Source organism: Artibeus jamaicensis, unplaced genomic scaffold (assembly GCF_021234435.1).
Source record: "Artibeus jamaicensis isolate MK-2021 breed Jamaican fruit bat unplaced genomic scaffold, CSHL_Jam_final contig_332, whole genome shotgun sequence".
In the NCBI taxonomy this organism is placed as follows: domain Eukaryota; kingdom Metazoa; phylum Chordata; class Mammalia; order Chiroptera; family Phyllostomidae; genus Artibeus; species Artibeus jamaicensis.
Window position 1 is genome coordinate 16,532,457 of NW_026521788.1, and position 16,997 is coordinate 16,549,453.

Sequence of the window (16,997 nt, forward strand, 5' to 3'; positions counted from 1 at the left end):
CTAATTAATCTGTAATACATTATAAGAAAGGAAAGTGATTTCTAAAATACACTGATTCTGGAAGTAAGGAAAACTTTTTTTATGTACCAAAGAAACATAACTCAAGTTTAAAAGGCTCTTGAAAATGCATTTATATAAGCCTGCATCTAAATATACAGAAACTATTATTTGCAAGATGGCTTGTAAGCACTACAAAAGAAAAAGGTTACACCAAGAGCTGATTTAATTTCATTAAAAGTAATCCTAAACTTTTTCTTTATCAATAAATTTCCTTTTAGGCAGACTAGTGTAACTAATATACTAGATTTTTTTTTTTACTATTTATTTTTAGAAAGAGGGGAAGGGAGGGAGAAAGAAAAGGAAACACCGATGTGCAGGAGATATCCATTGCCTCTTGCACATCCCCAACTGGGGACCTGGCCTGCAACCCAGGCATGTGCCCTGGCTGGGAATCAAACCAGCAACCTTTGGTTCACAGGCCAACACTCAATCCACTGAGCCACACCAGCCAACACACTAATATATTAGATTTAAAAAATTATGATATTATGGGAAAAGATCTGAAAATATTTTAGGAATAAAATGAAAAGTATAAGCTGATTAATAATACACCACACTAAATACTCATAGCTGGGTAAACAACCATAATTTATAGCATTAACCAAGAAGTAAAGTAAATCTCACTGAATTTTTTCAAAAGTAATCCACACCGCTCTATCCTCATACTTAAATCAAGATATCCAGGTAGACTCAACAGAATTCAATGGTAAGTGAATAATTTAACATGTTAGATAAGTTGAAGATCCCAAAAGGTTTCAAAAGATTGGAAAATCAGGCAAAATAACTAATATTAAAGTAACAGCAATAGCAGTGGTAGCTGACTTTGTGCAGTAAAAGATTAAGCTAAATCTAGAGTATGGCAAAGTTGATAAACACTCCAATTTACAACAGAGAAGCCCCAAAGATTCAACAACTAGATGAGGGCCAAGTAGGGCTAATAGGAAAAAGAAGACTGGTCTGTTTTAAACAGCAGCTAGACTCACAGCTCTCTCCCTATCTCTAGCCTCTCGAGTGTCTCCTACTTTGGCAGAAAAGGTGTCCCCTCTCCCACTAGAAAAGGTTATTAGAGGGTCTCTAAATAAGAGAGTGTATTAAAGCAAGCTGAAGGCAGACATTAGTACTGAAACAGGATTAAGTAAAAGTTTACATAATGAAATATGTTGAGAACCAACACTCTCCTCCTACTCCCAGTCTATTTTTACCTCAATGGGCAGTAACTGTGAGAGCCAGGGAAAAGACTAGTAGATTCCTCTGGGAAATCTGACCAGTTAAGATACAAGACCTAAATATACTGGCTTTAGGTGTTTCCCAAGTAAATGGGATCTCAAAACAGACACAACTACAGCCAACAAACCCCGTCCACAAGCTAGAGGTCCAAGTGGGCTTTTACTTTTAATTAATTTTTTTTAAGAGAAAGGGAAAAAGGAGGGAGAGAGAGAGGGAGAGAAACACTGATTGGTTGTCTCTCCCGTATGTCCCAAAGAGAGACCTAACCATAATGTAGGCATGTTCCCTGACCAGGAATTGAACTCGTGACCCTTCACTTTGCCAGAGGATGCTTAACCAACTGAGCCACACCAGTCAGTGCCCAATGTGCTTTTAAATATGAGTAGTCAGAACCACCAGATAGTTCCTGTAAGTGAAACACCATATATAAAAGAAAATAATACACAGAAGAAAAAGTGACTACAAAGAAAATAAGACTCTAAAAAAAGAACATACCAAAAAGTGAATAATACTCTCAATAAGAAATATAACAAAACACAGAAATAGGGGGTTATCAAAAATTAACCATTTGGAAAACAAAAGTTTTATGAAATTAAACTTTAACAGCAAACATTAAAATGCAATAAAAGGCTTAGAATATACAGCAAAAAAAAATTTCCCACTAACTAGAACAAAAGGAACTTCAAAGAGAAAACAATAAAGAGGGGTAGCACAGTCCCATATCCCAATACAAAAGACCCAGAAAAGAGAAAAAGAATATAAAATTGAGAGAAATGAAGAAACAAGTCAAAAAATTTCCCTAAACCTAAACTCCAAGTTCCCAAATTAAAAAGCAACTCCTCAAGTGCTACACACATACCACTTTTTACACTTCAATAAAAAGAGAGGTATACCTAGAAATCTAATTTTGAAATTTCCAAACATAAAAAGAAGAGATCTCATATGTTTCTTTCACGTAAAACATCAAAAAGCAAAATTATGTGGTTTTTTTCAAAAGCAACATCAGAATCTGTTAGACATTAGACCAATACTTTTAAAAATTTCAGGAAAAGTAATTTCCTATATCTAACCTAGAATTCTATATCTAGTCAGATAGTAGTCCAGTTTGAGGGTAGAATGCAAATACTGTCAGATGAACAAGCATCAAGAAGTGTCCACACAGGTAGTCCTTTTTTAAAGAAATTACTGGAGGATGTAAACTACCAATAATTCAAGAGAATAAAGCAAAACATGAAATCCAGGGAAAGAGTTCAATGAGAAGGGAAAGAGAATCATCAGAATGATGACAAAGCAAGACCACAAGAGGTCTAGACTTTAGAGTATCCAGATATAAAAGCCCCAGGAAAGATTACATAAAGAAGATAAAATTGATAAGATACCTAATATACATACTTGAGTCATGTTAAAAATGATTCACATAACTTGGGGAGTATCTGACTAAATCTATGACAAGTCCACAGAAAAGTAAATAAAGGGAGGAAATGCAAAATGTTGGTTCCAAAACATGTATTTTTTCCAAGAAGTTAAAAGTCAACATATACAGAGTAGACAACCCAAAATATTGTTTATATAGTCATGATAATATAAACATCAAGTATCCATTTAACCAAAATTAAAATATACTCTAAGTACATATGGTTTGATATCAGTGTATCTATTTACATTTTTATCTACTCTTGATATTCTGGAAACATAATTTTTAAATGTTTTAATGTTCTTTCTACCATGTATTATTTCCAGAATACACTCAAGTATCATTAGCAGTTCAAAAGCATGGTCATTGAGGAACCACTTGTAACTGAAACCTTGTTACATACAAAAACACCATAGACAGAAAGTTCTGAGAGGATGGATGAAATATGTCTGGGATGCTGAGCAACACAGCACTCAGAACACAGTAGGTTCTCAAAGAAAAGAATAGATCACATAAAAAACTTTGTATGAAGAATATATACAAGATGTGAAATTTATTTATATTTATGATAAACCACTCCAAGCATGGTGATATAATTTTATTACAATTAATCTCTATTTTTTCATTTTATTTATTTATTTTTAGAGAGAGGAGGAGAAAGAGAGAAAGGGAGAGAAACATCGATGTGTGGTTGCCCCTGGTATGACCACTGCTGGGCATCTGGCCCACAGCCCAGGCATGCGCCCTGACTGGAAATCAAACCAGTGACCCCTGGTTTGCAGGCCCAAGCTCAATCCACTGAGCTACACCAGCAGGGCTAATATTTATTTTTAAAAAACTTTTATCCTCTGGCAACATTCAAAAGTCTCACAGCCCCTTTGTGAATGCATGGAAACATCAAGTATCTGAGAAACCAATAGTAGCAGGCACTAGGTATTTCTAATTTAAAATATTTTAACCATTTACAAATGACCCCAAAATGACATATAACAACATGTTATTTATAACAACATGTTATATAACAAAATGACATAACAACATGTTATTTCACCTAGGCACAAATTTAATAACATATACTTTATGGCTTTTGTGCAGAGAAATTTACTAAGTAAAGTACCGTGGTTAAGCAAAAAACATGCACAGCTCAACAAAACTATGGATTTCTCCTAAATCAACACATCTTCACATCTTTTTTAAATCTCAACTTAGTCTATCATAAGCTAACAGTTGTAAAGAAGAGTTAATGTTAGTGATGAAAATAAAAACTGAATAAGTAAGAAATTGATGGTTATCTGTCAACATGGAGACCACTGTAAATACCAAGGGCAGCATGAAGAACAAGTCTGAAATGAAGCAGCTGTTCAAAATATGTTGAAATAATAATGACTCTGAGATTCTCATCTCTAGATACACTTTCATCCAACTTTTTGTTGTTTATTCCCAATGACACAGCTCCATGCAATACTGTTTGATCGTCATCTCAAACAATGTACAAAACATATCATCTTTCCTTAATGAGCTCTCTTTCTCACATTCCTTATGTACCATAAAGAATATTTTCATTCTTCTTGTTGCGATCCTTGGGAATTTTTCCCCCTAATCATTCTCCTTCACTGACATTTCAGTCTTGTTTTCACAATCAGGCCCTACACTTCATTCACATTCCTCATTATTGCCCTGTACCTTTCACTGCCAATATCATAACTCAGCTCCTACCTACCTTATGAGACGTAGTAAAACAGCACTGATAAGGAGCAGTCAATGTTCAAATAGTGTTCCACAACTCAACAGCTGTGTGAACTTGGCAAATTATTTAACTTTTCTATGCTTCAACTCCCATAATCTGTGCAAAGGGGTTAATAAAAGTATCTATTTCCTATGGCTTTTATGAAGATTAAATGAATTAACATATATAAAGAATTCAATACAGTGCCTCACATGTAGTAAGCCCTATATAAGCCTAAATGTTTCAAATTATTCTGTCTCCAATCACTTTTTTCTTCAGTTTACCGACTACTGATGGACAAATTTTCTTAGAATATTTTCTTCTTTCCATATCATGACTAAATTCTGAATCAAGATTATGCTTCTAAGTCTTACATTTATCTCCATTACCTAGTCCAGGAGTAGCAAAATACAGCTCACAAGCCAATCCACCTGTTTTTGTATATAAGCCTTTATTAAAACACAGCCACCTTTCATTAATTTATGCATTGTCCATGGATGCTTTCTTACACTGCTATCAGAGGTGAGCAATTGATAGTCAGTAAAACATTCAAAATATAAAATGTTTACTATTTTATCCTTTATAGAAAATGTTTGCTGATTCCTGATTTCATTCAGTCTTTTATCTGTACTATTCTCTCTCTAGAGTCAGCACATCTGAAATAAAACTCACCTTTTTTTGTATATTTGCTCCTCTCAACTTCCCTACATGAATATTTAACAAATATTTATTAACACCTTATTACATACAACAAACTGCTCTAGTTACTGGGTAGGCAGCAAGAAACAAACAAACAAAAAAGCTCCAACTCTAAAGTATATTTGATTTTGGAGGTTAATAAACCAAAAATAAGAAAGCATAAACTTAAGTCCATGTCAGGTGATGATAGTAAGTGCTTTTGTTTTGAAGGAACACAGAGTTGTCTAGGATAAGATAGAATAATAGAATACTGGTGTGTTATTTTAGATATGATGGCATTTCAAATGACGCAACATTTGAACAGGGTTCTGAGTTACAGAGTGAATTACAGGAATGCTTTGGAAAAATGCAATACAAAACACAAGGAACTCAACCCTACAGTCAGATGGATGCCACCTTAAAATTGCATGCTAAGTACCGCACTTGGCTCACTCTAGTCCCAAATCCTGCTGTCACTGACTCCTATCCAAAATATATGAAGACCTCAGATCTTCTATTAATCAAAAAAGAAAAAGACAATCCAATTTTTTATGTGGGTATAAGATTTAATGAGACACTTCAATAAAAAGAATATATATCTGAAGAGCCAATAAACCTACGAAGATACTTAACAAATAACTCATCAATGAAACACAAATTAAAATTAAATATAAATATGAATGAACAAATATAAAAAATAAAACTACTGATACATACACACACCTGCCGCAGTTTTATTTTTTATGAATTGAAAAGTCAAGCGATAAATTTGTTGAAAATTATCTGGGGATTTAAAAAAAATTTGGATAAGGCATACAGAGACTAGTACTCTGAATCCTTAATTATGAAATATTGTAGCTGTAAGTAGAAAATTACTTGCCTCCTACGTAAGAAAACTGACAAAGCAAAGTTGTTTTCCACAGAAATGTAAGCAGGTAGTTTTCATAAAGTATACAGTACTTTTGAACCAGAATTATCTCATGCCAGATTAGCAGCAAACAGGAAAATGTAATGAAAGGCAAATAATTTCCATGTCTAATATTTAAAGGTTAATTACTGACTTTTGCAAAGACAATTCTCGCTTTATAGATACTTGGCTGTAGCAATTCAATTTGAATATATTTAAAAAGTGTTTTGAACCTCCTATTTGTAACAGAAAAATGGTAAAGAATGAGTAAGATTTCCATATCATGTAGAAGAGAATTTTATATCTTAATGTTTTAATCTTTTAAAATCTTATTTACATATTTTTAATATATAAATAAGTAAATACCTAAGAATTGTACTAAAAAAATGTGCAATTTTTTAATGTATTTATATATCATATTATCTGGCCCATAAACCTAAATATATTTATCTATTGATCTTAGGTTCTGTTAGTATACATTGTCACACTTCCTCCAAATATTTCAGAAAAAGTAGTATTTATTCTAAACATGCAAAAAAATTTGAAATGTACCCAAATGAGTTATCTAATTCAACTGAGCATCCAATCCAGTTTGTTACTGACATCATTTACCAGTAATAAGTTCACTAAGTAGCACGATTAGCATTTTCACACAGCAAAAATTAATGAAATGACAATAGTACAATTATTAAGTTTAAATATATAAAAGAAATAGAAATACAATAGTATAATTACTAAGTTTAAGTATAAAATGATCAATGGTAAGTGCATACCAGCATATACTACAAATCATAATCCTTTATTTAAAAGAACTAATTCAGTATATAAACCTATGTAACATATAACTTATAAAACCATAAAATGGAGCTATGTAAGATTATATATTTTTAAATTTTCTTTAAAATGAAATCTTTTTAAAAATCTCACATTTGACACAATGTAAAGCAACTGCAACGCCCTATGGAACAGCAGCACCTGCAGGAAAATATCCAGTCTCACGACTACTGGTACTATGAATTCATCATTTGATTCTCAAACATTAAAGCGCTCCCTCTCCCCCTTCCTGTACTCTGAATGGATAAAGTTGAAGAAAACAGTGCTTAGAGTGTTCACACTGAACTCCCACAACTACACAGCTGAACCTCTTATATCCTCTAAAAAATGCTGTCCTTCAGAGGACAGATTTTAACACACATTAGTGTAGCATCCTGCTCCTAGCTAGGAGTTCCCGATAGGACAACTTCTCAATGATATATTTAACCTATATGGAATGTCTGTATTTCTAAAACTACTTGCAATTAAATAAAGACACGAAAATAAATTATACCTGCAATGTTTAACCTACAGAAGGAAAAATATGACCTAAGCAAAATATAACATACATCACCCTTAATGTTAATATCATAGTCAAAAATATTCTAAATAACAAAGTAAAATATTATTCACACAATTAGAATTTTCTTAAATTTCAAATTAAGTAAACATTTAAAAATCACCTAAGCTGTAATCCATGATTTGGGAAAAATAATCTACCTATTTTGTCAATATTTTTCAAAGTGTTATTAGTATTTTAGAAAACTTTTGATATTATGAAAGTGTTTAAAATTTCTTTGGCATGTTTCTAACCACTAAATGTCTGTCAAATAACAAGGGGAAAACTGTCTAGTTGGCTGATCATGCTGTGCTGGCAATCTCTCAAACATCTGTGAAAGGTCAGATTTCCATTGCATGGAACCAATCAATGGAACTACACAATTCTCCTAGTGCTATAAGAAGCTGAACAAAGACTATTTTATGTAAGTAATGACACATAACTTTCGCTTTGTAATAAATTGTAGCAAAGTCAACCCTTTCTCTTCACAGAATTCATACATTTAAAATATGATTATAAAATTCTATTTGCACTGTATTCTAAAATTGTATTTATTATGTTCACAAGGTGTATATATATACACACACATATATATACACAAATATGACTCTTCATTCTACTTATTGAAATTCATAATTGACTTTTAAATTTTACTCCAAAAAAGTACTTCCAATGATTCCAATTAAATTTTAACATAAATATTTACAGGTACAATTTATTTAAATATGAATATTGTAACAGAAGTCCACTGAATTCAGAGTGATTCATTTTGCAACTAATTTACATTAGTAGACAACTGAGTTAGTTTATAAGATATATTGATAAAACTAAAACTGTCATATGAACATTCAGATTTTTCTATGATCACAGAGACTAATGCCACATACTTTGAAAAAACTTTTGACCAAAATCATCTTAAATACATTACATCTCTGGGAACTTGATCAATTATTTATAAAACTAATGAAACAGAACAGATTACCAAAGAATTATAGTTCAATATTACAAGAATCATTTTCATTCAATGTACATACTGATATACAGATAAGGTATTCCTTAATGGGTAATCCATTTTTAAGAGCAGAAAGGTTAAAGCTAAATATAAAAGTTAAAGTACTCTTCCCCTTCAAGGTACCACTCCTATGTATTAAACACTAGAACTTCTGTCAAATTTTTTATCTAAAAATCATGGCTATAAGGTGATGATAAATATTAAAAATGTGTCATTTTATATGTCTCCCAAAACTTTAGTAATAGTTTTGTCTTTTACTAAAACACTTTGAACTATTCAAAGCTTTTAAAAAATAACTTCATGTCAACATTTTCACATAATAGGAATCTTCTCTCATTTAAAAATGTTAAAGCTACTCTGAAATATGAGGGGGGACCTCCCAAAAATCCTGTAATTACCTTTGCGAGGGGAGACCTTTTGTAGTACAGGTTTACCCCAATAGGTGAATGTTCTAGGAGTCCATCTGTATCAGTGTACCCAGCTGTCATTGTGAGAAGCTTGTTCAGCTTCAGTGAATTTCTTTTGAAGATTCTTTCAACATGTTTGCCCATTTTCTGATGGGTGATTACAAGTGCACCTACCCACACCTTGCTGAGTGTTCAGCAGTTTTTGACCAAAACTGGCATAGAATAACCCCTGGGCCCCATCCTCCTTATTCACCCAATCTCACCCCAAGAGACTTTTGCCTGTTTGTTCCCCAGCATGAAAAAAATCCTGTAAGGGAAACATTTTCCCAATGTTAAAGAAGTGAAATAAACAGAAGCAGTAAAAGGCGTAATATGAGTTCAGAAACTGTTTCTGAGCAGAAAAAAACAACTCAACAGATGTACTGCATCGAATAGAGAATACTTTGAAGGTAACTGAAATTTTAACATATAAGAATACACAATTTTTATAAATAAATTCTGTTTTGGGGGACCCCCCTCATAAATAGATCCTAAAAACCTATCTGTGATTATGCCATATACTTCCATAAGTTACTTCCATCGTATTGTAGATATAAACTGTTTCCTTCCAGACAATGAAAAACAGAGAACTTACTTCTATTGAAACTATCATTAAGTTTTAAATAATCCAATCCTTCAGCAAAACATAAAGAAACCGGGTAGAGTCAAGTTAGGACCATGTCATTTTCCTGTGTAATACAGACAGGTTTTTCTTTTTCTTTTTACATTATTTCCTATTGCATTTTTTACATTACCAAGTTTTTATTTTTCAATGAACCCAACAATTAAATGATAATTTTGCTGTAATAACTTTCACATAAGCTAAAAAAAACCCCAAGATTTGGGACTATGTTAAATATTTTCCAAGACTATTACTACCACAGAAAGAAAGCTCCCAGGTAATGCTGATGCTACTGGTTGGGGGATCACATTTTGAAAATGACTATCCTGAAGAAAACCTGTAACATGCAGCCTAACAAAATACGTAATCCATTCAGCACAGAAATCCATTTCAGAAATCCATTCAGAAATCTCTTCAAGATTTTTCACTGCCAATAGTATAATATCCAAATTAGGACTAACACTGAAGGTATTACAAAAAATAAAACCATGAACCTTATTTTCCTTTGCATATAATATTATGTACATAAAGTCTGTGTACATAATATTTTTAAAGCGATACTAAAACCATTCAATGTTTTCTATGTACTTACATATAAACAATAGAAGCTGTATCCATCTAAAAGACATGTAAATAAATATAGGGTCCCCTACTTACTATGGTTCAACTTATGTGACTTTCTGATGGTGCAAAATTGATACCCACTTGTATAAACCATATTTCAAATTCTTTCACTTCTGTATTTATTGAGGTTTTTAGTTTGGGTTTTTTAAAGCCAAGGACTAACAAGAGAAAGAGATATAAACAAAACAGTGTCAGCTGCTGTGCCCTGAGGTTGAAAGATCAAGCAATATACTTACTTGGTAGCCTCTCCAGGCTAGATATAACAAAGTCAACCCATGTGCTTTAAGAAATTAAAGGTGGGAGACAGGGGAACACCCGAAAGAATTATCAAAATTTCCGAAGCTCACACGAGCCTGAATGAGTTCCACTTCTCAACAAACAGGAGTGACTGACCTCATAATTCACAAGGCATCAAGAGAGTACTCAGAAGGATTTGTAATGGAGAAGAATTAGCCCTAGACTAAAAGCTGCTCTGGTTGCAACAGAAAAATCTTAAGAAACAAGACATTTCCCCCAAATCTAACTATTTTCAAGTAACTTGACTGCATCTCAGAATAAAGTCAAATGTTTGTAAGAATACAAAATAATCTAGTACATGACAAGGTAATATTAACAGTACCTGGCATTTAAAGAAAAGTTACTAGGCATCCAAAGCAGCAGGATTTATGACCCATAATGAGAGAAAAAAAAAAAAACCTCAATCAAAACACCCAAAGGGACACAAATGACATTTTAAAAACAATTACTAGATAAGGAGATTTAAAAAGCTAATGATTATAATTCACGTGTTCAAAAAGTTATTGAAAGATCAAACACTATAAGAATATACCTGGAATACAATTTTAGAGATAACAAACTTAAACTGAAATTCTAGAGATGAAAACAATGATGTCTAATGTGAAAAATACACTGGATGGACTAAAAGCACATGAGGTATTACCAAAGAAAATATTAGTGGAATTTAAAATCAAGCAACAGAATTGATATAAAATTAGTACAGAGAAATAAAAGCCTGAAAAAAAATAATGAAAAGAACATCACTGAGTTGTGGGACAACTTATAGCTGAGTAATATATATGTAATTACATTAGCTAAAGGACAAAATTAGAAGAGAAATACAATTTTAAAAATGAAGGACCAAATGTTTTACTAATTGAATAAAAATTAAACTTACAGATCAAATAATCTCAATTAAACTCAATCTCAAGAAACACGAAATGACACCAAAGTCAGTCAAACAACCAAACTGCTTATAAGTCCCTGGTAAAGAGAAAATCTTAAAGTACCAAGATGAAAGAGAAGATATGCTATGTACAAACAAATGTAGTAGTTTTCTGAAACACAAAAAGTCAGAAGGTAATGCAGCATTTTTAAAGTATTTAAAAAAAAAAGGAGACTTCTGCCAAGATGGATGCATAGGTGGAGATGCTGTGCTTTCTCACAGAACTAAGTTTAGAGACAACAAAATATTAGCAACAGAAAACACAGCCAGAACACAGAAAATTGAACTTTTTCAGAAGTCTGATAACAACTGGTGGAGCAGGCTTGCACAGGAAAACTCGGTCAGACAGACTCAGGTGCGTGCTGAACCCAGGTGTGGGGTTGCAACGGGCACAACCAGTGGATCCAGCGAGGGCGCAGGGCAGCGGGTTGACTGTGGACACGCATTCGTGAGCAGATGGACCGGCAAGGAAGTGGGCAGTGAGATAGGACCGAGCAGGCCCCAGCGGCGGGAAGCAGCAGAGGGGGCCGCCATTTCCCTGCTCTGACCCTGCCCCCACACACAGCATCACAACCCTGCAACCTGGGCAGCCCTACCCTGGCAAACACCTAAGGCTCCGCTCCTCATACTTAATGGGTGTGAAGAGACCAAAAATGGCTCAAGAAGATCTCAAAGCCCCAGAGCCCATAACTCTAAGTGACCAAGAAATAGCAAAACTTTCAGATGCACAGTTCAAAACACTGGTGATCAGGATGCTCACAGAACTGGTTGATTTTAGTCACAAATTAGATTCACAAATTAGAGGAACCCAAGAAGGAACACACCAAGGCACATCATCATTACATTAGCCAAGATTAAAATGAAGGAGAGAATCCTAGAAGCAGCAAGACATAAGGGGACAGTCACCTACAAAGGAGTTCCCATCAGACTGTCAGCAGATTTCTCAAGAGACCTTACAGGCAAGAAGGGGCTGGAAAGAGATATTCCAAGTCATGAAATCCAAAGACTTACAACCAAGATTACTCTATCCAGCAAAACTTTCATTTAGAATGAAAGGACAGATAAAGTGCTTCTCAGATAAGGTCAAATTCAAGGAGTTCATCATCACCAAGCCATTATTATGTGAAATGTTAAAGGGACTTATCTAAGAAGAAGAAGATAAAAAAGATGAACAGTGAAAGGACAGCAAACTCACAGTTATTAACAACCACACCTAAAACAAAAGCAAACTAAGAGGACAGCTAGATCAGAAGCGGAAACATAGAAATGAAGATCTCATGGAGGGTTAGCAACGTGGGAGTAGGAGAAGGGGGGAGAAGGTACAGAAAATAAGTAGCATACACAGTAGGTAGAAAATAGATAGGAGGGCAAGAATAGTATGGAAAATATAGAATCTAAAGAACTTGAGACACATGGTCATAAACTAAAGGGGGGAATGGTGGGGGTGAGGGGGTGCAGGGTGGAGGGGAATGAAGGGGGGAATAGAACAACTGTAATGGCATAATCAATAAAATTAAATTTAAAAAAAAGTTTAAAGAAAGCAAAAAAAAAAAAGCAGCCATCAGCCTAGAATTCTATATCCAGAAAAATATACATATTTAAAAAGTTAAAAAAATAGTTTTACAGATGTGCAGAAGCTAAAATAATTCATCACCAATAGACTTGGCTTTACAAAAAATATTCAAAGAAATCCTTAAGGCAGAAAATAATGGCAATAGATAGAAATCTGGATTTATACAAAGAAATTTATTCCTTGGAATTGGCAATTTTGTGGGTAAATATAACTCTTTATACTAAGTATCTGTATAAGGTAATTGACAAGTTTAAAGGAATAATAATTTATTGTGGGGTTTATACTATACACAGAAACAAAAAAATATAACAGAACAAAATTTAAAGAAGGGGCTGCATGAGCTTATAAGGTTCTTAGATTATGAAGAAAATTTCACTTGGTACACTTGTGGTATGTTAACAACAGAGTATAATCACAAAGTACCACTCAATACAACCAAAGACTTATACCTAATAAGAAACAAAGGAAACGAATGTAATCATGACAAATATGTAATTCAAAAGAAGACAGAAAAGAGAAGAAAACAGATTGAAGAACAGAGGAGGAAATTAAAAACTAGCAAGATGGTAGAATTTAAACACTTGTAAAGCATTATCCGCTGCAGCATTATTCACAATAGCAAGAAGTGAAATACATCCAGATATCCATCAACAAATAAATGGATAAAGAAAATGTGGTGTATGCATGTAGTAAAGCACTATTTAGCCATAAAAAGAATGAAGTTATGATACTTGCTACAACATGAACATTAAAAACATTATGCTAAATGAAATAAGCAAAGAGAAAATGACAAATACTGTATGCTTCCACTTATATAAAGTATCTAGGATAGGCAAATTTTTAGACACAGATTAGATTAATAGTGATTTGGGGGGGTTAACATGGTGAAATGGGAAGTTATTGTCTAACGTGTACAGAGTTTCCGCTTTGGGTAATGAAATAAATTTAGAAATGCTGAATATAATTAATGCCTTTTAACCGATCACTTAAAAATGGTTAAAATGGCATATTTTATGAGATATGATGCATATGTATTTCAACAGAATACAATCAATCAACACTACCAAGCAACTGAATTATCTCTTATAAGAACACTCTACCCAGCAAAGCAAAATATGCACTCTTTTTGAGTAGATGTCAAGTAATTACCAAAATAAACCAATTCCATGCCATAAAATAAACATCAATATAAATTATTAAAGTTTAAATCAGGGAGTACTACAATGTAAAATGAAAGGACCCTAGACAAACTCAAAGCCCAATGGAGAAACAAACATCTCCATAAATGTAAATGCACAGTTACTTACAAAAGTTTGTATTATTGTAACAATGTTTGTTACTGCACTTTATGTTTTCCACATTTAAGAGACCAATATACTTTTTAAAATTATTAGTCTAAAGGCTACTATTATAACATTGGTTTGTAACTCCATATTTTGTTTTCTATATTTAAAAGACTAATCAATTTAAAATAATTAGTTTATGTTTTGGGGTACACAATGTATAACAATGGAATTTTGAAGGCATCAACCACTAAAATGGGTGGGGTAGGAGCTATATAAAGAGGCAAAGATTTTTTTAATGTTATAGAAGTTAAGCTGGTATAAATTCAAACTAGAGTATTATAAATTTAGGATGTTTAATGTAATCCCCATGACAACCACAAAGAAATAGCTATAGAATATACATGAAAGGAAGTAAGAGTAATTTAATGATTTCACTAAAAAAAAAAAATCAAAGCACAAAAGACACTGATGCAGAAATTGAGGGACAAAAAAAAAGCTACATATGGCATATAAAACCAAATAAAAAAATGACAACAGTCCTTTCATATCAGTAATTACTTTAAATGTAAACTAGTTACTCTCTCCAACCAGAAGACATAGAAGGCAGATATCACATAATCTAACTATATGCTGCCTACAAGAGACTCACTTTGGATCCAAAGACCCCCCCCCCCCCCCCCCCCAAAAAAAAGGTTTAAAGTGAAAGGTCGGGAAAAGACATTGCATGCAGATGGTAACTATACAAAAGCAGGGGTGGCTATATATTACACACAACAGACTTAAAAGTTTTAAAATAAGGTTTTAAAGGAGACAAAGAACAATGTATATTAACATATGTCCAATAAGAGACAATATAAGTTGTAAACATTGATGATACACCTTATGATAGACCAGAAAAACATATGAATTAAAAACTGACAGAATTGAAGAGAGAAATAGTTCTACAGTAATTGTTAGAGACTACTACAATAATGAATAAAAGTAGATAAGAGACAAGGAAATAGAGAACTTAAGTAAAGCATTTAGATCTAACATAAATACAGGACAGTCTACTCAACGAAAGCTTACACATTCTTATCAAGTGCACATGGGACATTTTCCAGGGCATACCCTAACTAAGGCTACAAAAAGTCTTAACAGATTTTAAAAGGTAGGTATCTCGAAAAAAGGTAGGTATCTCAGAAAGCATCTTACAATGACCGCAAGGGGATAAAGTTAGAAATCAATAAGGAGATCTCAAAAAATTCACAAAGTTGTAGAAAACACATCAAATTCAACAATAATCATCCACCAAGCGAAATTTAATCTAGAGATACAGAGATGGTTCAACATATGAAAACTGATCAATGTAATACAGCACCTTAACAGAATGAAAGAAAATAAACACATGATCATTTCAATTGATGCAGAAAGAGTAACAAAATTCAACACCTTTAATGATTTTAAAAACCCATAATAAACTATAAATACTAGCAAACTACTTCAATATAATCTAGCCAGAGCATATTACACAAGAAAAACAAAAGGCATCCAGATGGGAAAGATGTAAAATTATCTCTGCAGCTGATATGAACTTGTATGTAGAAAACCCTAGAGATCACACACACACACACACACACTGTTACACCTAACTAAACTCAGCAAAGGAGATGTTGCAAAAACAATTTCATTTACATTATCATCAGAAACAATACTTATTTAAAAAAAAAGAATTGATCAAGGAGATGAAAGGCTCATACCATGAAAACTTCAAAATACTGCTGAAAAAAATATTAAAACAGTGGAAACACATACTATGTTCGGGGTTGAATGACTTAACCTTTTTAAGATATCAATGCTAACTAAAGAGACGTACATATTCAATGCAACCCCTACCAAAATCCCAATGATGTTGTTCTGCTGAAAAAAATTTTTAAATCCTAAAATTCATATGGAATCTGAAGGGATCATAAAAAGCCAAAACCACCTTGAAAAAAAGTTTGGAGGACTCCCACTTCCTAAAATCAAAACTTAATACAAAAGCTACAATGGTATAGGCATAAGACAAACATATAGACCAATGAAATAAAACAGAGAGCTCAGAAAGAAATCTCACATATGTGGTAAAACAATTTTTGACAATAGTGTCAAGAACTTTCAAAGAAAGGGTTGTTCTGTTTTGTATTTGTTTTTTTCTTAAAAAGACAGCAGACTTTTTACAGCCTAGGCTGGTATGGCTCAGTGGACTGAACACAGGCCTGCAAACCAAAGGGTCGCCAGTCAGGGCACATGCCGCACATGCCTGGGTTGTGCACCAAGTCCCCAGTTGGGAGTGTGTGAGAGGCAACCACACACTGATGTTTTTTCCCCTCTCTTTCTTCCTCCCTTTCTCCAAAAATAAAGAAATAAAATAAAATAATAAAGGACAGTCTTTTTTACAAATGGTCTGGGGAAGTGGGTATTCACATGCAAAAGAATGAAGCTGATCTTTTCATAACGCCACATGCAAATATTAACTCAAGCTGAATCAAAAGTCTACATGTAAAACCTAAAACAATAAAACTTAAAAGGCATATAATAAGCACTTCGCAACTTTAAATTTAACAATAGTTTATTAGATATGACACCAAAGGCACAGGTAACAAAAATACAGACAAGCTGGATTTGGTGAAAATTAAAATTGTGTTCATCAAAGCCACCATCAATAAAGTAAAATGGCAATACAAGTAATAGAAAAAATGCTTGCAAATCACGTATCTCATAAGGGATTAATATCTACAATACAGAGAACTTCTAAAACTTAACAAAAACTCAAAATTCAAAAAAAAAGGTCAAATGATTTAAATAAA

The 16,997-nt window shown here is 33.1% G+C and overlaps 1 protein-coding gene across 5 annotated transcripts in view; it reads right to left on the bottom strand.

The window, feature by feature from the left end:
* The window catches only part of JMJD1C (jumonji domain containing 1C), a 311,987-nt gene that overhangs the window by 215,284 nt on the left and 79,706 nt on the right, over window positions 1-16,997 (bottom strand). The gene's annotated exons all lie outside the window — the stretch shown is intronic.